Source organism: Adiantum capillus-veneris, chromosome 26, assembly GCF_014529385.1.
Source record: "Adiantum capillus-veneris isolate H3 chromosome 26, ASM1452938v2, whole genome shotgun sequence".
In the NCBI taxonomy this organism is placed as follows: Eukaryota; Viridiplantae; Streptophyta; class Polypodiopsida; order Polypodiales; family Pteridaceae; genus Adiantum; species Adiantum capillus-veneris.
The window spans coordinates 86,265,498-86,291,189 of record NC_140956.1 but is presented as its reverse complement, the minus strand read 5'-3'; the positions used below and the strand labels follow the sequence as shown (position 1 = coordinate 86,291,189).

General features: G+C 42.2%; 1 pseudogene; it reads left to right on the top strand.

Moving 5' to 3' along the window:
* Positions 1-305: 305 nt before the first annotated feature.
* On the top strand, positions 306-2,887 carry LOC147423782 (potassium transporter 5 pseudogene; annotated as a pseudogene).
* The last annotated feature ends 22,805 nt before the right edge of the window (positions 2,888-25,692 follow it).

The following is a 25,692-nucleotide window of genomic DNA, read 5'->3' as shown; positions in this document are numbered from 1 at the left end:
AAACTACACCAAAAGCAATATGTGTGGTAAGTCCGGTTTAGGGTTTTGTGTTAATACTCATAAAAACCATTTCTCTAGAAACTATGTACTACCTTGAATGTGGAAATTGCCCAAATAATTTGAGCATATCTGAACAAAAAAAAATAAAATCTCTTCAATTTTTGTAGGCTTTTCCACATCCTAAGTTAAAAGTGGAAGGTAAAATCTAAAATTACAGCAAACGTAGGACCGTGTAGTATGGATGAATCTGCTTGCTATTTGAGGTATACACATAAAAGCAAAAGCATAAAACTATAGGCGCCCGCTGCGTTTGCCTTATGAAGTTTTGAGGCTTGAATAAATCTGCTAGCAGCTCATGGAGAAGTAAAGGCCAACGCTTGACGCTTCCTGCGCCATGGAAACAATGGCAGTTTGGTATCTGGCCTTTCAAAGCATTGGAGTCGTGTATGGCGACGTGGGCACTTCTCCTCTCTATGTCTTTAGCAGTACCTTCCCCAATGGCTCCCTCCCCTCCCACCATGACATCTTGGGCTGTGTCTCCCTCATCTTCTGGACCCTAATGCTTCTCCCCCTCGTGAAATACGCCCTCATCGTCATGAACGCCAATGACAACGGCAATGGCGGCACCTTTGCCCTCTACTCCTACATCTGTCGCCACGCCAAAGTCAGCCAATTGCCCCCTGGCCAGCAACACGGCGATGGCGATGATAACCTCCTCGATAAGAATTCCTGTATTCACATGAACCACCACCCTCTCCGTGCTGCCAAAATCAGGCAATTTCTTGAAGAAAACCAGTTTGTCAAGCAAATCTTGCTGATTATCACTCTTCTCGGCACATGTGCAGTCATCGGTGATGGTATCCTGACTCCGGCGATCTCCGTCTTGTCAGCCGTGGATGGGATGCAGACAAAATTCCCGAAGCTAAGCACCGATGAAGTTGCGTGGATCTCCATTGTGATCTTGATAGTGCTTTTCAGCTTACAGCGTTTTGGCACAGCAAAAGTTGGCTGGCTTTTCGCACCATTTCTCATGCTGTGGTTTATATGCATATTTGCTATTGGCATCTACAACATTATAATGCACGATTGGAGGGTGCTATACGCTTTCAATCCATATTACATCGTCAGGTACTTTATGGATCGCGGTACGCAAGCTTGGATCTCGCTAGGCGGCATCATACTTTGCATAACCGGTACCGAGGCCATGTTTGCCGATGTAAGCCACTTCTCTGTTGAGTCGATCCGCAGATCACTAGGATTTATTGTCATTCCCTCCTTGATAGCAGCTTACTTTGGGCAAGGAGCTTATCTGATGAAGTTCCCTGAAGATGCTGCCCAAACATTCTACAAATCTATCCCTCCTTACAATTTCATCTTTTGGCCAATGTTTGCGATTGCCGTCATCTCCGCCGTCATTGCAAGCCAGGCCATGATCTCCGCCACATTTTCAATCGTTGAACAATCGCAAGCTTTAGGATGCTTCCCTCGGGTCAAGATCGTACATACATCGAAGAGCATGCTAGGACAAATCTATGTGCCAGAGGTGAACTGGACTCTAATGCTCCTTTGCATTGCCATTACGGGTGCTTTCAAGACCACGACACTTCTTGGAAATGCGTATGGTATTGCTGTTTTAGCTGTCATGATGGTCACTACAGTGCTTCTCACCCTTATAATGCTATTCATATGGCAGACACCAATGTATTTGACCATTGCTTTTCCTCTGGTGTTCCTAACCATCGAACTTATCTACTTTTCGTCCAACCTCTACAAGTTCGACCAAGGCGGCTACATCCCAATAGCTTTTGCAGGCATATTACTTGTCATTATGTGTGTATGGCACTATGTGAGCAAGAAGAAGTACGAGCTTGAAACTGGCAATGAAGATGATCAGCATGTATCACAAAGTAAGCTCGGTGGAGGTCGATCTCCCGCTGTGGTGCCGGGTGTTGGCCTCGTCTACACGCGCCAAGCCCATGGTGTGCCACCATTGTACAAGCATTTCCTTGAGAATGTTCATGCTACACATGCGGTGTTGGTATTGGTGACGATCAAGACATTACCGGTGGCTATAGTCCCTAAAGAGGAAAGATTATATATAAGCAGAGTCTCTGAAGAGGAGAGGTTCAAAATAACCAGAGTGGTGAGGTGCATGAACGAGAAGCAATGGGTGTATCGGTGTGTGGCGAGGTATGGGTACATGGAGGGATCATCGAAGGCAAGGTCGATGGCATCCAAGAAAGAGCCCAAATCAAGCAAAGAGGAAAATTTTGAGGAAGCTCTGATGGAAAGTTTAAAGAAACATATAATGGAGGGGACCATTAACAATGAGGCAGAGGGACTGCAAGTGGTGATAGAGAATGAAAATGCAGGAGTAGAGAGTAGCACCAAAAATTCCAAGGCAGCAGTTGAAGAAAGACATGATGTCCACAATCGCAATGTCGTCGTCGTCGATGATGATGATCGCAATGTCGTCAATGGGAGGGAGGCACTCCAAGAGGTGGCGTTTTTGGAAGAGTGCAAGCAGGAAGGGGGAGTGACATACATGCTAGGCAAAGCTGAAGTGCGGGCCGCCCCTCATTCCAACAGATTCAAGCGATTTGTTATTGATGTGTTATATGATGCAATCTATCGATTATGCCGGACTGCCGCACTCACTCTTCCCGTACCTCCTGAGAGGCTTCTCAAGGTTGCCATGATCTATGAGATCTAGATCTTATGAAGCTAGGAAAATACAACATCCCCCCCCCCATATGATAGATTTGTATATCAATTTTGGTATTGTAGCAATATTTCTCTATTAGGTGATCTCTAACTGCAACACTATTTTGTTTGTTTTTTTTGGTTGACAAAATCTATATCCCACTTCATTCGAATGAGAGTACGACTTCCCCTCACACTTCTGCAAACTTTAAGTCTCTTTTGAGACCAGTAAAATGGAACATGATAATTTTCCAAAACACCTCAGATATAACAAAAGCATTTCCAAGGCAGTAAATTAGCAGACTGCATAATCTCCTAGCATTACATTTTTCTAAGTTAAAGATGGCTTTGACAACTCATTGAATTTACAATTATACCAGCAACTTTCAGTTTTGCATCTTAGAACATGGGCCATTTCCTCAGCCCGTCTATCCCCGGTCCACGAGCCTTGGCACAAGACCGCCGACCGAAGCTTAATGGCTTTCTTGGCAGGTATGAAGCTGAACTAATATCTCACTATATGGAAATCCTTCGTGTCATGCACGTTCAAGGCCAAGGTTAAAAACCCTAGATCTGTAGATCATGAATAGAACACACCCTTTTCATGAATAACATGTCATCTTCACTTGTAGCCAAGCCATTCCAAGAGGCTGCCATCTAATTTGCTGCCCCAGCTCATCAAGGGTTGAATTGATATCATCCAATATGTCCACGTCCTTATAGGTCTTTGGTACTTTTAGTTGCATCTCTCTTGACCCATCTAGCATTGTTCTACTTTTGTCTCACAAAATCTTCAAGTAGGGATGCAAGTATGCTCTAAAGTTCTTCTAATGTTTCCTTTATTTCCATGCACATGTTGATGTATACCAACTTCACATGTTGATAAAAGGATGGCTTAGGGATTCCATGGATCTCATACCATGATTTGCAACACACAACTACCCTTCAAGCTTGAATTCATACTTTTTCTTTTGTGAATTTTAATCCATTAGCCAAGACACAGAGAGCACATCATATACATGGTTTGTTCGAGTCAAGGTGTAGATAGCATCATCTTCACCCTGATATTGTCTATCTTATGGATCTCTTATGATATGAGCTTCTGTGGTTTCAGGACCCAAAGCATCATAGATTTTAGACACTCGTCTATATCTATGATTGTTTTGATCAAAGTATATGTTGGTCTAGTCAAATCTTGATTTTCGATGGAGGAGAGTTTGGCTCTGAATATATTTCTGGGTTCATTTGGGTAATCTCATTCAGCTCTAGAGAGGATGGACTATAATAGATTCTTTCTTCTGAGATGAACCATCCTTCCTGATCTATCACTAGGCACCATTCTATGAGCTCGTATGTGGGCCTCTCAAACACATGTCGATCCTTTTTGTACAGTTTCCCTTCTTGGTCTACATAGTGTGCATATGAATTATGTGTGCCATACAATGCTAACAACGTTTGTTTTTTTGTGCCCCTTAGACTCGTGAATGATTGCACACTAGTCGTTGTGGATGCTAAATCATTTGCAAACCTAACACTCTTTTCAACCTTTGGTGATATCTGGACGCTTTGACCAAATTCACGCAGGAATTTGTTGTTCAAAGGATCACTTTTAAGCCTTTCAGGTGCCTGTGCATCTTCATGCAAATTTTGACTTTTTCATGCTTTTACTGTTGCTTCTAATGGTAATGCATGAATATCTGATTGCACCAAAAATGATGAGTTAGATGCACTTACATCAGGATTCGCATTTCCAATTTGCTCCATGCTTTGCTTTGCAATTGTCGTGTCCCTGTTGGATGGATTTCTCAGACAATCTTCTCGAAAATGACCACCTTTTCTTCCACAATCTAAGCAATACACCATGACTGGTGATATGTTGATTGGTTCTTTCATCTTGAGCTTTTGCTGATGAGTTTCTGCTTTTGTGCTTTCCAAGTTGTCAGCACCTTCTTTCAAAACACTTAGCAGTAGGCTGTAGAATCTTGATCTTTGTATTGCCTTTGACCAGGTTCTCCAAAAAGACTCTGGCCTCTATTGGCCGATCTGTTGGATCTTTCATTTTTGGATCTCAACCGTAGATCCAACCATTATTATCCATGTACAATGATCCTGGTTGCATGGATGGTTTGTTGGTACATGCAGATACCTGAATAAACACTTGTGTCTACTTTCTGAACTTCTATTAGAACTTCATCTTTGAGCTTGCAATACCTGGCTCCACTGAAATCTATGAACATTTGGGAGTTCTCTGGATCTGGTTTTACTTTGATCAGTAAGATCTTGGCTCCTGTGTTGCTTTTGATGCTCATTAGGTACCTATGGCCTTCTGTATACAAAACCTTATCTCCATTGTATCCATAGAGGTGTAAAATCTTCTCTTTTTCACTTGTGCCTGTGCTGCCATTGCTTCTGACTAGCTCTAGTTCTCGTGCACGTGAACTCTCAACTCGACTTGAGTCCATGCTAGCTCGATCGATAAAAGACTGTCTCCTTGCAGATTCTGATGTTGCACCATCAAATTTCTCTTGCTTCGGGTTTGACAAGATTTTGCCAAATAAATTTTGACAATTGATTGTTCTTCAATCTCAAAGAGTTAGCTAACTTTATCTCGAATGTGTCAGACTCGGCTGCAGTCTTTGGAACGATGAAAATTTAGGCTCTGAATAGCCTAATCTGCAATCCAATGTGAATTGTGTCCTTGGTCGTTCGATCCTAAGCCCAACTTGCAATTGCTTGTACTCACCAATTTTTGGCGTGCACAATGACTTCTAGCCTTTGGCGTTTCTTGACTGAATTGTGGGAATAATGCCCAAAACTAGGCTAGAATAGTGATATTCTAGGCTGAAATGATTAAGTCTTGGTTCCCAAGGGTTTCCCTTGACTGTAGGTCAAGATTTTAAATACGAGAGAGTTTTACAACTCGGATTTTTGCCGAAGTCTGCTAATCTCAGTCCTGATTCACAATTTCAACATGCAAACAATGCCCTAACGGCCAAATTTTACTCAAAATCCAGTTTCAAATTGAGCTTTGTGTGAACGTTTCTTAACTAGTCAAGTTTCGACGCAAATCCGATTTCTCGGTTTTGCTCGATTTCATTTCTCTTTTGACGAATTCGGATTTTTTTATTTGCATCAAGGCTCGCTTCGGTCTCTTTTTCTCGCTTTTTTTTTCATTTCTGCAAACTTTTTTTGCTTGACTCTTTTGTTGTTTGAGTTCCTCGACGACTTTTTTGCTTTTTTCTTTTGGGTTCTTTTTTGACTCCTTCCCTTTTATTTTTATTATTTTCTGTGAATTTTTTTATTTTTTGATATTTTTTAGAAAATTTATTTGTAAAGGATTTTCTTATAAATTTTCTATTTTTTCTCGCTTTTGGAGAGTGTTTATGAGTTTTTTATTTTTTGGAATTTATCCACGCTATTTTTGGTTTTTTAATGAATTTTCTATGAAATTTTTGATTTTTTAATAGATTTTTAAAGACACTTAAAAAAAAGATTTTTTGACTTTTTTGAATTGTTTTTATGTTTTTTTGGATTCTAATTTTTATGGGTTTTTTTTAAATGTGAGAATTTTTATTTGTAGTTTTAATTTTAACTTTTTTAAAATGGTGGAATTTAATTAAGTAAATCTCAAAATATAAAATTAAAAATGAACTTAGTTAAATTAAAAATAAATTAAGTTAAATATAAAAAATTCTAACCTTACCTCCTAAGCTGGAGCCGACAATGACGGTAACCCTTAGGCGATGATGTGCTAGCAATGACGAGTGATTGACCTTCGAGTGCCGTCAGAAATGGCCGACCGTGATGGCGGGCGCACACTAATTGAGGAGGGAGTCACCACATGAGTGGTGATAAGTGCGCAGCAGGAGGAGGGGAAAAGAGAGAGAGCAAGCCGAGGTGTGCAGGTGGGTGTTGGCGGCGGGCGTGCACAGAGCAGAGAGAAGGTGGTCCTTCATGCGCAAGTTACACACACAGAGAGAGAGAGAGAGAGAGAGAGAGAGAGAGAGAAGAGAGAAAAAGATCCAGGCCTAACTATAACGCCTAATGTGGCTCTACATTAGCGAGAGAGAACAAACGACTTTATGGCCTGTCGACGTGCAATCGGGAGAGAAAAGGTGGGCCTGGGCCTGGGCCTGGGCCTGGCGAAGAGGCCTACGGTGTGCTGGGTAGGGAACGTGGGGGGGGGGGGGGGGGGGGCGTGGGGGAGAGAGAGAGAGAGAGATTTTATTAAACCTGTGGGTCCCACAAGTGACCAAAGGAAGAGGGAGAGCGGGGTGGGGATGAGAGAGAGTATCTTCAACGTGCCTGAGATGGCTGGTGGAGGGGTCTCACCTACAAAGTCGTAGGAGTCCATTTTTTTTGCTGAAGCCCAAAATTTTATTGCAGAGTCTGCACGATTTTTGAAAACTTACCGAAGCATGCGTCCAAGCTTGTGACCAATCGCCAGCGCCTGTCGAACCCAATTTGTTTTTCATTTTTTTTCAAATGCTCGAAAATGCCCTAATCAGCCCGAAAATGCTAAAAATTACCAAGAAATCCAAACAAATGCAAGAAAATTCCCAAAAAATTCTATAAATCTCAAAAAACATCGGCAATCACAATTGAGTACTTTTGACACGCACAAACCCACCAAAAAATAGCAGTTTGTGTCGAAAATACCGTTGACGACAATGTCAACAACCCGGGCCTTGAAAATAACGAAACGCTCAAAACTAAACAAATAAGGACACAAAAACATTCAAAATGATGCCATAAGTATGCACACAAAACAGCTCATCAAGATCGCAAGATATCAAATCTTTATACTAAATTAAGTGAAGTTTAATATAAAAATTAGCCAAAAAATACAAAAAATTATCCGAATTTTTTTTGAAAATTCTCCACACATAGAAAATTAGTGCAGCCAAATTAAAACTCAAATATAACATTGATTTAATTACCAAATTTTGCTAATAAAAACCAAAACTAAGCAATTTAACCGGCATTTTTAGGTAAAAAACTGACACAATTTTTTGAGCTAAAAAACGTAGCAATTAAGCATTACACACATCAACTTTGCAATCATGCATCAAATTAATCTTGCACATTAAGAACTTTTTAGGCACACAGACACTAATAATTGGCAAATCGGTGTGCCTTCTATATAGAATTATGTATTTCAATCAAATATTAGTTTAATCTAACTAGTATTTTAATTGAAGATTTCTATTCAATCAAACTAATAGAAAATTATACAAGACAATGTTTTTGTTGATGTGGCATCGTATAATACGTTTGTCTAATATGAAAGTTTGTAATATGCCCGACTAAAGTGTATAATACGTACACCATATAACGTGCAATGCAACCTACTTTTGAAGATTATAAGACCATGATTTGATGGTAGGGATCAATACAAGGACTTGTTATAGGCTGATTCATCATGAAATCATGGCTTGATGCTTGGTCATATATGCATACATGTAATTTAGAATAATTCAATTGAACTATTAGAAAATTATACGAGAAAATGTTTTTGATGACATGGCACTATATAATACGTTATTTTAATATGAAAGGTTGTATAATATGCCCAAGTAAAGTGTATTATACGTACAATGTATAATGTACAGCCATAATTTGAAGGACTTGTTAGGCTGATTAGTCATGAAATCATGGAGTGATGCTTGGTCTTTGTGAACACACTTTAGAAACTAAGCATGGCTTTAAGGCCTATCTAAACTATTTCTTCCTAGGACCATGCTTAAACGAATGGAGTGGGAAATTTGTCTTAAGAGCTTGTTGAAATTCATGGAGTGTCAATTGTCCCATCGATCAATGTATAGCCTGTAAGATCAAGATTGTGAATGAATACACATAAGTGAGAATGGTGTATGCATGTTTCTCTTCTTTACCACTACCCAATAGCTCAATTTGTTTGCTCGATGAAATTGTGCTTCAAAACATAGAAGAAAACTCAAAACATAGAAGAAAACTCATCTTGCAAGTTTGGGATCTCTGGCTCTCTCTCTCTCTCTCTCTCTCTCTCTCTCTCTCACACACACACACACACACACACACACACACACACACACACACACACACACACACACACACACACACACACACACACACACACACACACACACACACACACACACACACATGTTGGGGTTAAGGCCTATGTGCCTTGACCGGTCGCCCAGGTCATGGGCGCCCGCCCACTGTTACCCTATACTTATAGTGAGTATACTGTATAGGGGGAGCTGCCACTTCACAGTCTCCCCACCCACATCGTGTGTGTGTCTCCTTCTCTCTCGCTCACTCTCCGTCTGTGGTGCTCCCCGATCCCCTTCAATTGGTATCAAAGCTATGGTGACCGCGGAGAGCACGACGGCTTTGAGAGCTTCGAGGCGATAGCTCGCTCGCTCTCGACGATAGAGAGATTAAGAAAGCTTGGAAGCTTTGTGAGAATGCAATGGGAGCTTGTGAGCTCAGTTGAGAGTGATGTATGCTCTTGTGGAAGCTCAAAAAGGAGTGTGGAAGATTGTGTGTAAGTGAAGGTGCTGCCCTAAAACTGTGTGCGCAGCAGCACTGTTTTCAGATTCGTTTTTCTCCTTGTAGAATGTAGATTTGAAAATTCTAATTGGGCAGCCCATCCATTTCGACGTGGTCTACAACTTTGCAGAAGAAACTTTTTGCAAATTCCTCACCGTTTTGCTGATATTCAGCTCAGACTGACTGTATATAGAAATTCCAGATTTTCTGTTGTCGCATTGTGTGCGAGTTTGATGCACTTTTGGAAGCACGGGAGATGCTTGAAGTTGAGTGCATAAATTTTGAGCTGAAGATGCAATTGCAGCTTGTGTTAAGCTTGTGGTTTGAGGGTTTTTTGGTAGACTTGGGCAACGAAGTACGGAGGCGTTTACACACCACCGAAGCGGTCTCTTGAGAGACGCAGGTTTTTTGGAGCACACAGGGTGGAACTTCTTTCACTGGTTTTCACAAAATACTTTGGCAATGATTTTGTGCTCGGATTCATGGTCTTTGCGGATGGTTTGCATATGGTTATGGCGCATGGTTGATGCCCATTATACATGCATTTTGACGAGCACTTTCAAGTGCCGGTAAGCTCTCTTGAGAGCATTGTTTTCGCATTGATCAAGTTTCCGGATTGCAAATCTTTTGGCGTTTGCTTATGCGCAGTCACTCCGTTGATGTACGTTGAGTGCGGATTGCCATTGTATGTGAAAATGTGGAGCCATTTTAGCATTTCTACTCATTGGCATTGAGTAGTGTTATGGTTTATGGTAGAGATTGTACTTGAGTTTTTTGCTCAGTTTTCAGGAAAAATTCTGTCGGATTTTTTCCAGATTCTCGCCATAGTTTCTGATCGAGTGTTTACTCTCACTTTGACAGGTTTTGTCAGTTTGGACACAGTTTTGTGTTTTTGTATCCACTCTCGCAAGAGTGAGGAGTTGTGTATCTTTCTTTGCTTGAGACAGTGGTTTGCTCTCGGGTGGGAGAGTCTTGTGATCTCGAGCATTGTTTGCCATAGTTTTGCAGAGCTTATGTATGTATGTTGAGTGTAGTTTGATGCGCATTGATTGCTCATTGTATTGAGCTTGCAGGACAATGGTTATTTTGTGTTGATAGCCATTGTGCGTCGAAACTCTGGCGAAATTTTCCCAGGAGTTTTATGCGTATCATTTATGTGATCTAGGTAGAGACTGCGGGTTGCACTCAGCATTTGTGTGCGGTGTTCTCTTGCAGGTGGGAGATTTGTGCGTGTGTATGCATCGATACCGCACAGTGTGGGCTTGGTGATTAGCTCACAGATTGCAGTGTGATACTAGAGCATGCGAGGCTTGTATTGACATTGCGAGAGCTCTATTTTGGAGTGTGTCTCACAGGTTTTACATTGTGTTTCTGGCCATATTTGTAGACAGTTTCCAGGTGTTGTTGGTGAGGTGGTTTTGCTTTCTAGTTTGCTACATTGTGCTCATGGCAGAGACAGGTGATCGCTCAGATTATGATCTCTCCGAAATGTGCATGTTTGATGGGTCAGACTTTGTAGCATGGAGAGAGTGTATGCTTGATGCATAGACACAGCGAGGGTTGCATCGACCATTGAGTGGTGATGCAGGTAGACCTTCAAACATGTCTGACGATCAGTGGCAGGAGCTAGAGGAGATGGCACTATCTACGCTCTCTTTGCACCTTGCGGAATCTGTATATGCTCTTGTTATGTATGAGACTACTTCGAGAGCACTTTGGCGCAGATTACATGATATGTATGATAGATCTGAGTCATCACGGACTCGTGTGAGACATGCACATTCACGAGCACGCCGACAGGTGACATGTTGGTATTGTGGTCATTCTGGACACGTTAGACGGCATTGTTTTCGTCGTATGCGACATCGTAGGAGACATGGCAGTCTCAGAGATGTACGTAGTGATGCCATGGACTCAGTTGCTTTGACAGTTGAGGCACATGTAGTGTCGGAGTATACTAGTGACGGGGATGTCACTTTTACCTCGAGCTATGCACGAGATGCTATACATGTGGATAGTGCACTCCCTTCGCAGTGGTTGCTAGACGCAGATGCTATGTTTCATGTCACGCTGCATCGTGCATGGTTTTGTAGCTATTCTAGCGGGATGCTTGGCAGTGTACGTTTGATCGATGGATCGGTGCATGCGATAGCAGGTGCAGGAGATGTGAGACTATCATTACCGAGTGGTGCATCTTACTTGTTACAACATGTGCGCTATGTACCAGATTTGACAGTGAGTTTGATCTCGATTGGTCAGCTTAGAGATTGTGGATGTCAGATTTCGCTACGAGAGCGAGATTTTGTGATGCATTTGGGTTCGCTAGTGATTGCGAGAGGTGCCAGGAGTGGTACAGGTTACCCATTGCATGTGGATCACGTGAGAGACGGTGCTGTCTCTGTGATCACGCAGCCAGGTAGAGAGCGAGAGAGCAGGCGAGTCTCTTTTGCTTGTGGGTTGCAGGGTGCTTTGCATGGAGTGCAGAGCAGTGACCTTGTTGTGCAGGTTGCGTCTACGGATGCACAGGTAGAGCGGGACAGCTCTAGTGAGTCACAACAGGATGAGTCATCAGAGGTGATGACAGAGATGACTCACATGGATGCTGAGATGTCGGCTATTGTGGAGTCATTTCTTGATATGCTTATGCCAGAGCTTGATGCAGATTCAGGACATATGGATACTCTTGGTACACATGTGATATGTGGTGGGCAAGAGGAGTCACTCCAGAGCTCGGAGTCAGAGTGACATGGTCTCTATGATAGGGGACAGGATTACCATGAGTTGAGTTCTGAGTTGGAGGTGGCAGAGGTTGCCAGGGTTGCATCAACATTCGGTGTCCTCATGTACGAGATGTTGATCTCGAGGCCCAACATAGCAGCTGCAGTGGGAGCATTTGCAGCAGGGTTGATTAGTTGTTCGATGACTTATCTCGGCATAGAGCATAGGGGAGGTTTGCAGGTATTGGACCGATACTTGCAGGAGTGCATGAGCTCTTATAGACTCTTTGCAGAGCTTGGAGCTAGCTCTGTGTGGCTTCCGCAGCGGGATGTTTGTCTATTAGTAGAGCCGGATGCACTAGCTCATCGAGAGTCAGTGGGCATAGGTTGAGAGAATATCTCACCTTCTATTAGTTGTACACTACTAGATCTTGTTTAAAGGTACATTGGCCTTTAAGTGGGAGGTTGTTGGGGTTAAGGCCTATGTGCCTTGACCGGTCGCCCAGGTCATGGGCGCCCGCCCACTGTTACCCTATACTTATAGTGAGTATACTGTATAGGGGGAGCTGCCACTTCACAGTCTCCCCACCCACATCGTGTGTGTGTCTCCTTCTCTCTCGCTCACTCTCCGTCTGTGGTGCTCCTCGATCCCCTTCAACACACACACACACACACACACACACACACACACACACACACACACACACACACACACAAGCACAAACACAAACACATATACACACAAGCTCTCAAATTTTGGCAGAATAGCTTGAAATTTCACATAGAACTTTAAGAAGAAGAAGAAGAGAAGATAATTTCTTTGCATTGTAGTAAAAATCCCAAGAGAACCCAAAGAATTAGAACAAGATGAGAAGAGTCTAAAGTTCAAAATTCAAACCTCAAGGAAGAAGAAGAAGAATAGACATTCTTCTTGTTCTCCTTATTCTTCTCTCTCTCTCTCTCTCTCAAAATGACTTGTGAGTTTTTTCTCTCTCTAAGAATGCAAGAAATTAGGTCTGCCTCTCTCTCTCTCTCTCTCTCTCTCTACCTTGGGACATAGAGCTAAGAGCTGCATCAAAATCTTTCTCTCTCTTCTCATTCGGCACATATAGTTAAGAGCTACAACAAAAGCCTCTGTGTGTGTGTGTGGCACAAAGAGCTGAGAGTTTCTTGAATTGGTAGAGCTATTGAAATGCATGTGCTAGGCTCTTCTTGAATTCCAATCTACCTATCTTCAACAAACAACATATTGTTGTAAACTCTTTCTCTCTCTAGTTGGTGCTCGTGCATGCACAATAGCTAGCATGCATGGCTCACTGAGCTGGTAGGAGATTCATAGAGGGCCCTTCATTAAGGGTGACACTTAATAAAATCTTTTTTCCTAGAACATGGAAAACCTACAATTGAGAAGTATTAGAGGTAAATTAGCTATATTTGAACACTTTTACACTAAATTTCTATAAATTTTGTAGGTTTTCTCACTTTCTAATTTAAATTTTAGAGGAAAATCTCAAATTTTGTAGGTGGGATTACACTAAACCTTTCCAGAAACTTGGAAATCCTACATATAAGAAATACTAGAGGTAGCTTAACTATATATGAGATTTTACATTTATTTAGCTTTTCTTGCCACCAAACTTAAAATCTAGAGGTAAATCTAAAATTTTGTAGGTGGGATTACACTAAAGCTAGTTTTTTGAACACAATTCATTAAGCTATATTTTGGCAAAAATTAAAAGGGCTACTTGAAATTTCGTATTCTTCTTCTAAAGGGCAGAACTATTTATGTTTTTAAGTGAAGGGTAAAAGCACCTCCAAAGGGCGTTGAAACCTACAAAAATAAGATCTAGCTAGGGCGATCCAATCAATGATGGCTTGGTTTTCCCAACCAACTAGCCTACCGGCCTTCTAGTAGATTTTGAGAAGAGGAAGGAGCATTAGGTTCATGTGTCTTATACTTATTGATTGCACTTATGTGCTCAAGAAAGTATTTTTGAAATGGTTGAGGGTTGGCTAGAGTCACAATGGAGAACCCACACTATGGTTGGAAGTGGAAAATGCGTAGGTCCTAGTACTACTATCTAGGGAAGAGAGAGAGAGAGAGAGAGAGAGAGAGAGAGAGCTTCAAATTTAAAATTTAAAGGTAAATCTCAAAATTTTGTAGGTTCCATTACATTAAAGCTAGGTTTTCTTAGCACTGCATGGTGGTTTCCTAGGAACATTCTTCCTTGTATCATTCCGGTACTCCAGTCCTGCTTAGCCTCCATAGCCATGAGCCATGGCCTTTTCATAATGATAGGGTAGCCCTCCCCTTTGTGTGGCATGACAAAAATGTCTACCTCCACTTCTGTTCTGAATGCCTTCACCTTGACTGCATTGACCTTGTTCTGAATGCCTTCACCTCCACTTCTGTTCTGAATGCCTTCACCTTGACTGCATTCACAATGCCTATGCACTTCAATTTGACGTTATTTGCCATTTTAGCTCGGGAGGGTGTCGGCCTACTTACCTCTAGGCCTAGATGGTGCATCATTTTGTCACTCATGATTCATATCTGTGTGCCACCATCTATGTAGATGTTTGAGATACGTTGCCCTTTGATGTGGGCATCCATGATAGGTAGGATGTTGTCTAAATTCCTCCCAGAGATAGCCCTAGCTATCCTTGGTCTTGACTTTCTAGTACTTACCATCTTCGTCCATTGCCTCCTCATCCTTGGTGCAAGATGGAGTAATTGGGGCCATGTTATTTTCGGACCCCGCATCAAAACATCTTGAACTAGGTCATATGGTTTAGCATACTCACCCAGCAAAAAATCCACGATGTTGATCTTCCTTCGAGGCTTAGATGCATGCTTGCTAGACTCTCCTTTTCCTTCCTTTGAAAGGCCTCTTCGTGCCTAGCATGCTTCACTCCCATGGCATCCACTTATTCTAATTTACCTTTTCCTTTGTCCTTCTCTTTGACACGCTCTTCTACCTTTGCTTTTTCTTTAGCTTCAAGACTGATGACACTTACTGCTTGCTTTCCGGAAAGTGGTGGAGGTAGCAGTGGAATGAGAGGTTGCGGTGGTGGTGGTGGTTGTACGGGCAGTTGAAGGATTTGGACCGGTGGAATCTGTTCTGGTTGCCTTGGCGGTGGTGGCCTCGCCCTTGGTGGAGAGATCTGATTCTACCTTGCACCTCTATTGAAGTTCTGCCTTCTTCGATGAGGACAGTAGTACATGTCATGGCCATCCTCTTCACAGAGTTGTAACAATGGTAGTCCTAATTCTGTCTTTGCTGCCCTCTTCCTTGCTCTGGATTTTTGGTAGGTGTATGCACTTGCTGCACCAGATGTACTAAAGATTCTCTAACTGGTTGGTGATTTTGGTTGAGCAGGTCTTATTAATCTTCAATCGATTCCTGTGGTTGATTTCTCTGGACAGCTGCTACAAGTGCCGCTAGGTGTGGTCGGGCCCTTTCTGGTTCCTTTTTCTCGATAGTCCTGGCTTGTAGACCTAACTTCTTATCTTTAAGGCGGACTACTTTAACTGCTACCTCATACGTAGCAGGAAACCTTCCTTCACCTTCTCTTTAAGAATTGGCTATAAACCAGTAACAAACCGGTCTTTCTTTAGGAAATTAGCTGCCCCTTTGCCCTTCCTCAGCATTGCAACCCATTGTCCCCATAGATCCACGAACTTTGATTCGTATGCTGTATATTCAGCCATACTTCCTTGCTTCAACTCCATCAGCAATTGCCACAATTTCTCTGATGTGGTGCCTTCTCCAAAGCACCTTAGAAATGCTGCTCTTAGCAGGTTCCACCTCTCCTTGGTGGCTTGCACCAAGGCGTTGTACCATGATCTTGCTTCCACTTTCATTAATAGTGGAAAAATACGCAGACGCAAAGCATCGTCATCCCTTTCGGAGACGACACATACTATTTCAAGCATCATCATCCCTTTCATACGCAGACGCAAAGCATTGTCATCCCTTTTGGAGACGACACATACTATTTCAAGATTATCTAAGAAATCTGAAGCATCTTCCCCCACCTTACCCGTGAAGGTTGGGAAGGAAACGTTTGCCATTGAAAAACATGATTTTCAAACTCTCTTTTTTCCTTTTTTTTTCCTTCTTAAACAAAAATAACTTAGCGGCTTATAGCAGCTTTTTACAAGGTTGGATGGATAGATCAAAACAGGATGAAAATAGAAACATTAAAGGAGGGATGGTACTTCAACACGGGGAGGATAATGGGGTTCACGGAGCTAAGGATCTCTCCTAGCACCTCAACACCAAATAAGAACATAATCTTTTACTGATAGAAGATCTTCCTATCTACATATATATGTACGTGCATGTGTTGCAGAAACCTAAACGGAAAAGAGGTTGGTCCGTTATCCATGATGCACAGAGTGTAGAGTACTCACTTATACCCTTACCATGCCGATGTTGACAAGTGGGCACATCCAGAGGAGGTCATCGCCCTTCATAGGCTCCATCTTTCCTTCATTTCTCAACACGTATGGAGTTACGGTAACATGTTTGACCACCCCTAGTCTTTTAGCTTGCAACAGTTGTAAGTAGTTACTGTAATCGTCTCATTGCATGAATTCCACATCATTTAATTGTAGCTCGTCTCCACCCACTGGGTTTCACCCGTGGTAGACAATTTCTTCACGATGAGTTGTATGGGGAGAGGAGGAAGGCCCTCTACCTGCCCTCCAAAACAACAAGAACAATAGCCAAACCACTCTTCTCTAGGGCATGTGAATCTCCTTATCACCTCCGCTCCGGGGTTGTCAAAGTGAACTGGCAGCACTCGCATGCGTGCCGCGAATCGATAGGAGATCTTCCGCCGCTTTGCTTTGGATGACCTTCTTTTTGATAGCGTAGGCATGACTCTTCTTTCCAAACTCAAAGCACTCGTGTGGCTAGGTGTTTCTCCTTCCTTGGGGGTCATGTGATTTAGGATTGGCCTAGCCCTCCTTTTCCTTTGGCATGAACAGCCCCTTTGGGCCACTTAGGAGCAGAGGCTACACTTCTATTTGCAAATTCCTTGGGGAAGGGAGGCTTCACTAACCTCTTTTCTTCCTTAATATGGATGATTTCTTTGTGGTGGACGTCGATGTAGAGATTTTTGCTTCTCCTTTACTTCCGTTGATGACACTCATTGATGGAGTGCGGTGGGTGACGACAATGAGAGTAGCCTGCTGTCCTCCCTCTGGTGGCTCTTGATTTATGGCTAGAATGAGAACTACGAGAGGGAAAACTTACTTCTTGGATGTTGACGATGGTGTATTGTGACAACAGCACTTTGATGAAGGCTGTTAGTGCTTCTTCATTTTCTTCCTCCTCCTTTCTCCAATTGGAGAATTCCCGCAGCCACTTGTCCATGGTCGATGACTTGCATCGTTTTCAGTGTTTTAAACTGGAATGTTTCGAGAAGCCCTCCTCCATGGGGGCACCAAATAACAAGCACAAGTGCAAAACAGACCCCAGCGGCCTCTACACCAGGATCATGCACGCCGAGCTCGTCATGGGAAGTGAACAAGGGACACCACCTAGCTTTGAGCAGCTAGTAGCGATGCAAATAACACTAATCACAACACATCGCATATATATATATATATCTATATAGAGAGAGAGAGAGAGAGAGAGAGAGAGAGAGAGAGAGAGAGAGAGAGAGAGAGAGAGAGAGATGATGAAAACTCCTTGGGACATGAGGGAAAACTTGATGCAAGGTGGTATTTACAGAAACCTTCGTTTCGGCGAGGTGGAGACCGTGGTGTGTGTGTGTGTGTGTGTGAGTGTGAGAGAGAGAGAGAGAGAGAGAGAGAGAGAGAGAGAGAGAGAGAGAGAGAGAGAGAGAGAGAGCCTATAGTGCATTCTCTAGGGAAAATTCCCATGTACGGAGATCCTATTCTTATGCGTAGGGACCCTTGGAGTCAATGTGTGTGTATGCCTTCCATCTCAAGTGCTGACTCCCCCAATAGTGACCTCTCACTGCTCGTTTATAGGTGTAGGCTTGCTTAGTTTAGGAGAATATGATTAGGCTTGGGCCCTAATCAGGAGAGACAAAGCAAGGGGACGGGTCCCAGATGGTTGACCCTTGCTTTATTTTAGGAGAATTTTAAAGTGATATCTCCTAGGTGGGCCTTTGTGACCATCACCTAGAGAGAGGTATCAATATACAAGGTTTGGCTTGAAAGAGGCAAAAGGATTGCCCTACGGATGTTTACTAAAGAAGTATGTCAGGACGAGATGCCGACGAATCACAGGTTTACTGGTGCGTCAGTGTAGTACGCTCCTCAACTTCGGTGCGGGCTGGGGCATGCCTTCGGTGTCATTTCTTGATTTGTTGTCGCCATCGTGTGATCTGGTCGTTCTTCTTTGTTGCTTTGGGCGTCGATGTCAAGCTTCTTTGGTTTTTCTTCTTGTGCATGCGTGTGGCGTGCGTGTGTTGGTGCATATGTATGTGCCTATATATGTAAGTGCTCGTGAGTGTGTGTGTGTGTGTGTGTTTATAGAAAGAGAGAGAGTGGGTTGACTTTTACAGGACGAGAGAGAGAGAGAGAGAGAGAGAGAGAGAGAGAGAGAGAGAGAGAGAGAGAGAGAGAGAGAGAGCGAGAGAGAGAGAGAGAGAGAGAGAGAGAGAGAGAGAGAGATGGAGAGAGAGGTGTGAGGGAGTGTGTGTGTATGTGTATGTAAGTGTGTGTGTGTGTGTGTGTGTGTGTGTGTATGGTAAGAGAGATGAGTGAGTGTGTATGGTACGAAAGAGAGAGAGACTGATGAGTGTGTGTGTAAGTGTTTGTGGGTGTGTGTATGTGTATGGTAAGAGAGAGAGAGGGAGAGAGACTTCTTACATAGAGAACGAGAGAGAGAGAGAGAGAGAGAGAGAGAGAGAGAGAGAGAGAGAGAGAGAGAGAGAGAGAGAGAGAGAGGTGTGAGGGAGTGTGTGTGTGTATGTGTATGTGTATGTAAGTGTTTGTGTGTGTGTATGGTAAGAGAGATGAGTGAGTGTGTATGGTACGAAAGAGAGAGAGACTGATGAGTGTGTGTGTAAGTGTTTGTGGGTGTGTGTATGTGTATGGTAAGAGAGAGAGAGAGGGAGAGAGACTTCTTACATAGAGAACGAGAGAGAGAGAGAGAGAGCGAGAGAGAGAGAGAGAGAGCGAGATGAGAGAGTGTGAGTGTATGTGTGTGTAGGGGTTGGAGAATGAGAGAGAGATAGAGATATTTTGCTGAACCTACTGCCGACACAAGAAGAGATAGAGAGAGAGAGGGTGAACGAGGGAGAGAGACTGATGGAGTGTGTGTGAGAAAGATGGTGAGAGTGCGTGTGTGGCGTGTGTTAAGAGAGAGAGAGAGAGAGAGAGAGAGAGAGAGAGAGAGAGATATCTTATGACAATGGAGGAGAGGGTGGTGCCAAGGGGGGACGGCCCCTCTGTGGGGTTGCACGAGCATGGAAGGGGGGGTGGCAGCACCATGCAAGAAAATCATATTTTTAAATATTTTTTGTATTATATAAGGCTTCCCCAAAGTGGGGTTTGTTCCCACGGCCACGGCTCCGAAAGCTGGCCGTCACCATCTTTTGGATAGTACGACAGTCCCGGCCATTTCGGAGACTTGGTCCAGATGATAGCCATTTTTGAGACTTGGTTGTACATTTTTCTACATAACCTATATTGTTGAGGGTCAATAGCATGAAGTTTTCATTCAGCTGGGGTATTCTCAAATGTGGAGATACCTTCGGTGATATAGGTAGCTGGAGTATCCCTTACAAGGCCTTGCCATAGGACATGTATAGAGTGGTATAGGTGCTTTTGACGTTGACTTGGAGGTCTATGATAAGTTTGAGAGTTTATGCACCTCAATTGGTCTCTATACAGTGTGCTTATGAGAGGCATTGCCCTCTTTTATCCTTTGTGAGTGACATACTTGGTCATTTTGTCTCGTATTTTGGTTGACATAGTCCCAAATACAAAGGAGACTCTGTCAAAATTTTCCCAGAGTCTTTTGGTAGTTTTGTCACCATGTCCACTAGCAAAGATCGGGACATTTATGACATAAAGAAGTTTGATGGCACTAATTTTCAGCTTTGCAAGAACCAAATGCATGATGTCCTTGTCCAAAAGAAGCAAAAGTTGCCTATTGCCTATGCGGCTAGAACTGAAGATATGCACATGACTCAGTTTCAGTGGGAGGAGCTTGGTAATCTATGCAGGTCTATGATTAGACTGCACCTTGGTGAGTCGGTGTACTTTTCAGTGTTAGAATGCGAGACTGCTCATGCTTTATGGCAGAAATTATGCGACACTTATGAAAAGGATACGGCTAGCAATAAGGTTTTTCTGATGCGAAAACTTTTCAACCTTCGTATGAAGGAGTCAGCTAGCGTCGCCAGTCATATCAATGATTTTGATTCTCTTTTTTCCAGATTCGTGCACAATGCATGACCATTGATAATGAGATGAAAGCAATCTTTTTTGCTGTGTTCGTTGTCACCCTCTTGGGATATCTTTTGCACAGTTGTTAGTAACTCTGCTCCTAATGATACGCTAAAGTATGATGATGTTACTAGTGCACTTTTGTCAGAGGAAATGCATCCAAAGACCATGACTAGCTTGCATCATGGTGGCGAAGCTCATTATGTGCAAAGGGATGAAGCAATGTCAGAGCCGTTCTTCGCAACGTGAGTCCAAGGAAGAGGGCAATAGAGATGTATCAAAGGGTAGATCAAAGTCTTATGGTCGCCGCAATGTTCAATGCCATTATTGTGATAAGTTTGGTCACATAAAGAAGGATTGTTATGCTTGGAAGTGTGACAAAGAGAAGGTCAAAGATCATGATGATAAAGAGGAGAAACCAAAGAGTTAGGTTAAGATCGAAGAACTGAACATGATTCAGGATGACAGTGATGCACAAGACATTAATATGTTGACTGAAAATAATGATGTCTTTTATGATGCACATGAAACTCTATCTTTGCAGAGTTCTATGCCAGTTGAACTCCTTGTTAGTGGTGAAGTATTCCAAACATGGATTCTTGATTCGGGTGCTTTGTTGCATGTCACACCTCATAGGCATTGGTTTACTACATATTGATAGCCGTTTTTCGGCTCTCCATAATTGCCATAGTAAGTTACTCCACCCTACCAAATTCACCCAAACACTGTGGTTACCCTCACCCTTTCACTGTATATAGGTGCGTGTGAGTTAGGGGACTTTTCCCATATCTCCTTACTGAAATAAAAAACCCTCAATTAGCTAGTCATTGGGCTAGTTGAGCCAAAAAAGTAAAAAATATAAAAAATATAAGTATATTATGGCCCATGCGTATGTAAATATTTCTTTGTATATAGGGCCTAAATAAAAGATTTTTTCATAATTATTTTGGTATTTATTTAAATATTTCTACCTAGGTGTGTGTTATTTATGCTCTGTACATTGCCTCACCATTACCACAATTTTTCTTACCATTTTTCATACTCTTTATTCCATATAGAAATATTTTCATGTAAGCTTCTCTTATATTTGGTGTAATTCCACCCCAACAAAAATCCAAAAAAACTAGTTTTATTTATGTGTATATTTTTTCACTATTGTGATTTTTCCCTTCCTACATCTATTTTTTTTTTCTAAAAAATTAGAACACCAAAAATATTTATCTTTTTACGGTAGCCTCATGATGAGAGAGATTTCTTTTGACCCCTTTATATTTTTTCCACTTATATTATTTATATTTGACATGTACATATTTTTTAGACCCCTCAATATTTGATTTTCTTAGTTGTACTATTCACTTATATCATGATCTCAACAATATCTTCAATTATAGACCTACCAAATAAGGTCAAGGGTAGGTGGCATGCATACATGCACTATGGAGGGCTCACTCTTGGAGGTATTCAAAAGAATCATCCAAAGAAGGACCCCACAAGGACCTTGTGCAGTGGAAAAAAACGGTCGGTTTTGCTTAATTTTTAAAGTTCACTTGCTCTCCGAATTTGAAAAGGTGATACAAACAAAAGTTGTAGCTCGTGGGCTGAACTTTTGCCTCAAATTTTTTCATATTTTTTTGAGCTATAAGTTGTGAGCTATGATTTTATTAGTGGACCCCAGTTTTCCCATGCTATGTAGCCACACTCTCTCTTCCCCTTTATTATTTTCCTCTTTCACACACACTTCTCCACTCATCATCCCCACCTCTCTCGCCACTCCTCTCTGCACCCTACTCACCTTCTCCTCAACCTTGAAGAATAAGAGAAACCATGGTGAACTCATACCTCCCACACACAATTCCATTCCAAAATTGACCACCTAGTCTCATTTTTCCTCCTCCAAATTACCCATATCTATCCAAAACAACCAAAAAATTCAGCCTCTTCTCTTAAAAGACAGCATCATGGTGGTTGATTACTCAGCTTCAATTACCTTGTCTCTCAAGGAAGGTCAAGAGTGGAGAAAAAATGTACCGTCAAAGCTAGTGGACCGTCAACAAGCGTCAAAATTGGCCCTACTCAAGACACTTGGAGCATCAACCTGGTAAGAAATCCACCATGCCTCTCATTTATTGGGACTTGGCCCCCAAAACACCAGAAGCAACATTAAAATCACGTGCTATTTGCAACAGTGACCCAGAAGCGCATCAAAATCATCTGTAGTTTTAACTCACGCCCAAAAGGAACACCGGACGTTGCTACATCGGCCCTATCTGTATGTAGCTGCCACATCATCAGTGCGTATAGTCCCGGGACTTGCCACCATTTGCTCCGCTCATACTTGGGATGTGCTTCCAAGTCGGCTTTATTTACTCTTACCTCTTAAGAGTTTTTCTTCCTTATTTGTATCCTACATGGATACTCCCATTGTAAATATCCAATTCCATTTGTAAATTAATACTAACTCTACTAACACTAACCCACTATGAAAAGTCCTATCACCTCCATTTCTCTCCTCTCTCTTTTTCCACCAACTTCTTGATAATTCCAAGCAAAAGAAATTAGATAAATTGCTGAAAATCTAACCTAACCATGGTTAGAGGAGTAACCCTAGCCTTCAAAATTGCTATAAAAGGAGGGTATAGCTAGCACAAAAAGGGGGGAGAAGAAAGAGCACTATGCTATAGCTTGAGAAGCCAAGCTCAACCTCTTGAGAAGGAGCTCTTGAGTGGAATCTCATTGGCATTAGGCATATGTATGTGTTGTATTAGGGGTGATTAGCAAGGGAACTCTATGCCATTGTAAGAGAGAGTGATCATTAAATTGAGAGTAGGAAATCTATCATTTCTCCTACTAGTGTAAGCCCAACATTTACTGAATCAAGGAGGGTGAATTTGGACGAAGCATGGATACCTTGTCTCCCTTCCAACGTGAAGTCATGGACAATGATGATGTGTAAGTGTCTTGGTGTTTTATTTAAGTTCTTGATAGCTTGTCTCCGGGTATTGTTATCAATTTAGCCATAAATCCCACATGCTGTAAGAGGGCGACAGGGTGGAGAGGACTCCCCTGGCCTTAAGACAGTGATTGGGGTGGCTTTTTTCTTGTGATGTGTTGTGGTGTAATTTACTCAGGCTATGTTGAACAAATACTAATCTCACTTTGATTGGTCATGACAGATTTGTAAGAAGGCATTAGTGCAACAAGCACCCCCTTCCCCCTTCTCTCTCTTTCTTATATATATATATTTATGTTTGCTTGATCATTAACGATACACTTCAAAGCAGTCCGAGCACCATCTCTCTCTCTCTCTCTCTCTCTCTCTCTCGTGTTTTAGTGTGTGAGAGTGTTCCATTGGTGTTAGGGTTAGTGTAAATTCCTTGCTTGTTTGTGGGTTGCTCTAACGATTCTCCTCTTTTGCGTCCTAGTTCGCTCTTAAACTAGGTGGTGCCCCTTGTGTAGTTGGGATTTGGCTGGGGGTTTGTTGTTTTGGTTTGTGTTGTGTTGTGCCCCAACCCCATTGAGCAACACGGGAGCCTTGAAGGGTGTCTAGAGGTTGCTCTTCTTGTTGCCCGCCCCGGACCGCCTCAAATTGGTGCCCCCACTGAGGACAGGCTTGTTTTTGTTTTGTGAAGGCTCAACCTTTAGCATAATCAAGTAGCTTGCATGAATCACGAGAATTTGTATGATCCCTTCATTCCCATTGCAAGGCAAAAGGTACACATAATTGTTAGTACTAAGTTGCAATTTCAACGAGTAATTCGTAGAATTTTAGGTCCTCTTAGGTTAGCCGAGATAAACACTTCGGTAAATCCTTTTATTTTGCCTCTCATTAGGTACGATATTAGCTTGGACGTCTATATTTTTGTGTTATTTTAAGCATTAGGACATGCATAGGCCATGGATAATGGCCCAGGAATAGAGGCTTTTCCCTTTCATTTTACTCCGCACATTAGAATAAACGTTGCAATTAGTAGAAAGATCCATTTTCAACAACGAATGGTGTTCATGTTTGGTGCCCAAAGAGTAGGAGAAATTCTTGCATCACCAAACCCTGTCATTCTACCTCTCATCAACTACCACACTTCTTTTGATGTACATGTGTTCATTTTATTTTAAAATGAAGTGCAGCCCGGCAAAATAGTGTGTATGTTTGTTTTTTCTTTGTCCAAGTTGTTACAAGAAACAAAAAAACGATCATTTGTTCTAACTGGGAATGTGTGTGCAGTGAAAGTTCAATCCTTAGAGATCTAGCTCTATTACCAATTGAGTTGCAGGAGCAAGTTGTAAGGCGTCTCCCTCATAACAAGAGGGTGGTGAAGTTAAGACGGAAGGTCCTACACGTGGATTCCATTTTCCTCTTGTTGTTGGGCACTAAGGAAGACCGCGCATTCATCCAACTAGTGTGTGCCCTAAGATTGGTAAATAGAGTGAAATTCGGCATTTGGCGAGTGCATTTCACCATTGAGGAAGACTCTTCAGGAAACTTGCGGCCAGAGTTCATGCTTCAGGAAACTTGCGGCCAGAGTTCATGCTTCATAGACTCACATTTGGTGAATTTTTCCCTCATTTGCGTCTTATTAATAGTCTTCCTTTCGCTTTCAACAAAGGAGATAGGGAGCTATTTAGAGCTTGTCTTAATAAAGAGAGCATAGAGAAGATTGCAAATTTGTATAAATTCTCATCCTTCTCTACTTTCTATGACACTTTGTTCATAGAGACATTGTAAATCTCTTTATGCTTTTGAATGATTTAACCATAATCCTAAGGAGTTTTTGTCCAGGAATTTTGTAGCACAAGTGGAGTCTTTAAATCTTGCAAACTTGATTGGACTTGATGAGATGTTCTTATGAAATTGTGAGAAGGTTGCCTCACTCCGACTGTGTGGAACTCGAAGGAAAGGAGCTCCTAGTCAATTGCTACTTTCTCACGGCCTTCGACGAGCATGAAGATCTAGTTTTTATACAAACCGCTTGTGCGTTGGGAATTGTAGAGCAAGTGCAATTTATCACTTGGGACGTGGTTGCTCTTTTGGATCCAGAAAATGAAGTTCTAGAGATTTCTGTTTATCGCCTTAGCTTTGAAGAATTTCAACCCTTCTTAGAGCTCATCAATAGTCTACCTTTTTGTTTTGATCAAACAAATCGAGACCTCATTGAAGCTTGGATAGCTGAAGAAGAAAACCTAGAGTGGTATTTTCTTACTTCTTCATTTGCAGGCGAGTGGTTCTAAATCTCTATTGTATCCCTTATTGTAACTCGTGTTGTAATCTTTCATAATAATGGAGAGCCAACGCCAAATGTC